Here is a 5,451-nt window from a genome sequence, read left to right on the forward strand (position 1 = left end):
GATTACATAGACTTGTTCATTTTGTAATAATTTATCATTATGTACTTATGATTTTTGCACTTTTAAAGGCAATTTATACTGTAATATGGTGCTTTTGAAAGGGGGTGGACTGAGAGACTAAGGACTTGTGAACAGGATACTCTGCAAGTTTGAACACACCATGCTGACCCCTACTTGATACAGTCTTATTCTTTAAAGACATGGCTTTTCTGAAATTTCTCATTATGAAGGCTAGTTAAATGTTCTATCCAAGAAAGGAGGCTAACTCTTTCATCTTTCTAGTGAATCCTGGCTATGCTGAAGTAACAATCATTGAAATCTTAATGTGTTAGCACATCAAAGATTAATTTATCACTGGGAAATGGTGAGTCTAAAATGATTCATTAATAAAAATAATGCGTTAATCAAGGTGAAGATGACCTATAAAGAAAACTCAAGCAAAGACTAAGCAAGTTACAAATTCTTTCCTTCTCTGCATTAATGACTTTGCAATAGACTATTGTAGATCTTCCCACTAAAAGGCAGATCCTCTTACATTTCTTTCAGTACTGGAGATGGAACCCAGGCCCTGGTATTGAGCTACAGCCCCACAGCCCAAGTTCTTCTTTTTTTTTTTTTTTTTTTTATGTAGCTGAGACTGACCTGGAACTCATTATGTAGTCCAGGCTGGTCTCGAACTCACAGCAATCCTCCTGCCTCAGCCTCCCGAGTGGTGGGATTACAGGAGTGCGCCACCACACCTGGCCTATTTTTTTTATTTTGAGACAAAGTCTCACTAAGTTGCCTGGGATAGGCTTCAATTTGTGATGCTTCTGCCTCACCCTGCCAGGGTACTGTGATTATGAGCAGATGTCAGGGTGCCCAGATATCAGCCTTTTGACATTACTTTTCAGGTGGCTTACTTAAACCGATGGGATTTTAGCAAAACTAATGCAAACAGAAGCTTGAAGAGTTCTTATGTATTGAGTCTCATATTATTACTACATGTATGACCTTGAAACAACCATACAGATGAAGCCATATCAGCCTGCTGGAAGTTGAGAGGTACATAAAAGAAGTTAGATGTCCTGTATGAATTGAATGCCAGGGATGTGAGTAAGGCTACACTGGGTCATACAGCGAACAACCAACTGCAAGCTGAACACAAACATATGGCAGAGTCTGGGAGAAGAGCCAAACTAGCACAGGCCAGAAGTACTGCCAACTTGACTCATGGAATAACAAGCTAGATAAAATGATTGACTCAAGCTTCTAAATGTTATGGTAGTTTTTTTTAAATGAAGGAGAGATTAACTAACACAGTGACCTAGTAACTTCTCACTGGAAAATAAGGATCCAAAATCGTGATCTTGACCATACATTCTCATCAGAAGGCAAGGAAATTCCAGTCCTAGCTATTTGTACTTCTATTAGGTGTAAGTTAGATAGAACAAAAAAACAAATGGAAAAAATAGTGCTAAGATGCCCCATGGGTATTATATGCTTAGGGATAGAGCACAGCAGGGGTGCTAAGATAATAAAAAGTACTTTTGGGGATGAAAAATATGTGATATTTTGATAGGTATCAAAAAGTCAAAATACTCATTACTGATACTTTCTTATGGTTCCTTCCTTATACTTTATTTAAAATGAGAATTCCTTTTACTTCAAATTACAGGTAGATAGTGGTAGGATTCTGTTGGAGTCTCTGAAGAGCATAAACAGGGTACTATGACCTAAGATAATTGCACAGGTCATATCCTGTAATACATGCTATTGCTAATTTCATTTGTATCCTTAGCACCTGAAAGGCAACAGTACAATTTTTTTCAGTTAGATTGAGGCAGTATGCCTAATTCTGGAGAATATGGAGTGTAGGTTTGCTTGCTTTTTAAAGACTAGGCTGGTTTTCCAACTGAATTACATTTTTCTAAATTACATGTGTAAAGAGATAAGAGCCTTTGTATAATTTTTAAAAAGGTTGAACACTGTTGCCATACAATGGCACAGGGTAACCATTCCCATACCAAAAGGGAGGAATAGACAGGAATAGAAATAAATAGGAAAAAGAATTGAACAAAATAAATCTCTTACAAAGAAAGGAAAGAAATAGGACCAAATCAAGACCAAAACTCAGCAGGGCAAACAGTAAATTCTATACATCCATATCCAACATCTGAGGTAAGTGACAGAGAGTTGTGAACTCTTAAGGGCTTGGGTGATCCTACCTCTATAGCATTGCCAGTTGCAGACTCATAGCAGTTATGATTTGTATCTAGATGCCTCTAAAGAGCCTCCTGTGCTCATAGGCAGGTCTTTTGGAAAGGTGATTAGATTATGGTGGCTCAGAGCTGACTTGCTCCTAGGAGGTGTGGTTTGGCTAGAAGAAGCAGGTCACTGGGTACATGGCTTGGAAGGGATTATCTCTCTCCTGGCTCTGATCTCTCTCTCTCTCTCTCTCTCTCTCTCTCTCTCTCTCTCCTCCTCCTCCTCCTTCACATCCTCCATGCTGTGAGCTCTCCTCTGTTATGCCTTGGCACCATCAGACTATGGGCTGGATTTTTTACAAACTGTGAGTAAAAAATAACATTTTCTTCCTTTAAGTTTTGGGCATTGGGTATTGTATTGTATCTCAGTGATGAGGACAGTGACTGAGTCAATGGCTTCTCTCTTGGAGTGTGTAGCAGTTACTTTCTTGTTGCTGAGATACAATACTTGACACTTGAAACTTAAAGGAGGAGAAGCTTATTGTGGCTCACGTTTCTATCCATAGTCAGCTGGTTCCATGGTAGGACAGCATGGCAGAGGTACATGGTGAAGGAGACCAGCTCATGTCATGATGGGTACAAATCAGAGATGAGAGAGAAGCCAGGGAAGGAGATATACTCTTCCAGGCTGTGCCCCCAATGACCTGCTTTTTCTGATCATGCCCACCTCCTAACACATTTAACTATGTAAACTCATCAGTGGACTAATCTACCAATGAGTACAGCACCCTTCTGATCCAATCACCTTTCTTTTTCTGTACCGGGGATTGAACTTGGGTCCTTGCGCTTGCAAGGCAGGCCACCGAACCACTGAGCTATGGGCATTTCTTTATGAAAAATACATGTAATCCATATCTAAGAGTTTCTAAAGTCTTAACGGTTACAACATTGCTGAAAAGTCACAGTGGTGACCCCACTCCTGTCTTAGCTGCTTTTTTATTGGTGGCACAAATACTGAATACTCATAATTTAATGGTGGAGAGGTTATTTTGGTTCATGTTTTTAGTCCGTGGTTGGGTGTCATGATGGGTGGTTCTCAAAATAGAAATGGCATGGCAGAGGGACATGGTGGATGAAAAGATGTTATGTTGTGGAAGCCAGGAAGCAGAGAATGAAGAAAGGAGTCAAAAAAGATATATCCTTTCAGGTGACACTCTCTGTGACCCACCTTTTTCAACCAGACTTCATCTCCTAACAACATATTAGCTATATCACTCCATTGATTCTATCACTTCCCAAAAGCCCTACCAAAGAGTACCTGAGGCCTTTGGGGGACATTCTTGATCTTACCTATAACAGATATGGATGTCCACATACAAGAGGCCTTTAAAACACTAAGTAGACATAACTAGAAAAGCACTTCTTCATGGCATGTTATAGACAAGCTTCCAAAAATAGATGACAAAGAAAGAATATTAAAATCTGCAAGAGAGCACCAAGTCACATTTAAAGGCAAAACCATTAGATTAATAGCAGATTTATCAGCAGAAAACCTAAAAGCTAGGAGAGCATGGAATGATGTATTTTAAATTAAGGAAGAAATATCTGCCAATCAGGATTACTATACCCACCAAGTTATCCTTCAGAATTAAAGGAGACATAGGGACATTCCAAGATAAAAATTAAGTAAGGAATTTATGACAACTACTCCTACAAAATATGCTCAAAATAATCCTATACTGAGAAGAGGTAGAACAATATTCATCATGACAGCACATGAAAGAATAAATCCTACTAGAAAAGTAGATATACAAATGAGAAATAGGAAAGAAGCAAACACCATCAACACAGTAAACCATCAAATCACAAAGATGAGTAAGAGTGGAAAAAACAATTAGAAGAAAATCAAGATGGGTCTGGGGATTTGGTTTAAAGATTCTGCCACTTGCCTCACAAGCACAAGAGCCTGAGTTCAATCGCTGTTACAAAGAAAGAAAGAAAGAAAGAAAGAAAAAGAAAACTGACAGGAACAAATCTAAACCTTTCAATTATAACTCTGAATATAAATTATCTTAATTTTCCAATTAAAAGCCACAGACTGACTAAATGAATTAAAAAATAAGACTGCTAGGGACAGTAATGCACTCTTGTAATCTTGGCAACTTGTGAGGATGAAGCAGAAGATTATAAAAGCAAGCCCAGCCTGAGCAACTTTGTAAAACTCTATCTCAGAAAAAGGCAGTGAGGGAGTGAGGATGTAGCTAAGTGGTAGAGCCTAGCTTGGGTTTAAGTACAACAAAAGAAAGAAAATTCACAAGACCCAATAATATGCTGCCTACAAGAAATCATCTCACCTGTAACAATTCACAAGTTGAAAGTGAAAGCAAAATACTATTCTAAGAAAATGAAATTAAAAAACAAGCAGGAGAAGCTATACTTATATCTGACAAAATAAACTATAAGCTTAAAACAGTAAGAAGAAACCAGGAAAGTCAGCATATAATAATCAAGAGAGCAATTAATCAATAAAATATAATGATCATAACTATATACACAATGAACACGGCAGCACCCAATTTTATAAAACAGAAGATATACTAGACATAAAGGGAGAGATAGGCCTCAATAAAATAATGGTAGACTTCAATAGTTCACTCTCATCAACAAGTAGATTATCTAGACCAAAAAAAAAAAAAAAAATCAACCAAGTGACATCAGAGTTGAAATGCCCTATGGGTCAAATGGACTCAACAGGCATTTAAAGAACATTCCATCAAACAGCTACAGAATGAATATTCTTTTCATAGACACATGGAACTTCTAGAATAGACCATATATTCAGTCATAAAACACGTCTTCACAAATTTAAACATGAAAAATACTTGCATGCTCTTGAATTATAATAGAATGAAACTAGAAATAAACAGCAAGAAAACTGTAGAAATTATACAAGCACACAGAGACTGAACAACAAAAACTTTTGAATGAACAGTACATCTCTAAAAAAGCCTGAAAACATCAGACAGGAAGTTTAAAAATTTCTCAATCCAAATGAAAATGGAAACACAACATACTAAAATCTGTGATATACAGCAAAAGTAGTACTAGTTTATAATAATGAATGCCTACATCAAATAGAGAGACCTCAAATAACCTAATGATGCATCTAAAGGCATAAGAAAAGCAAAGATAACTGAACCAAAATTACTAGGAGGAAAAAAATAATAAATATCAAGGCATAAATAAATTAGCTTGAGACCAAAAG

The sequence above is a fragment of the Fukomys damarensis genome, unplaced genomic scaffold (assembly GCF_012274545.1).
Source record: "Fukomys damarensis isolate Sample0158 unplaced genomic scaffold, DMR_v1.0_HiC HiC_scaffold_22, whole genome shotgun sequence".
NCBI lineage: Eukaryota > Metazoa > Chordata > Mammalia > Rodentia > Bathyergidae > Fukomys > Fukomys damarensis.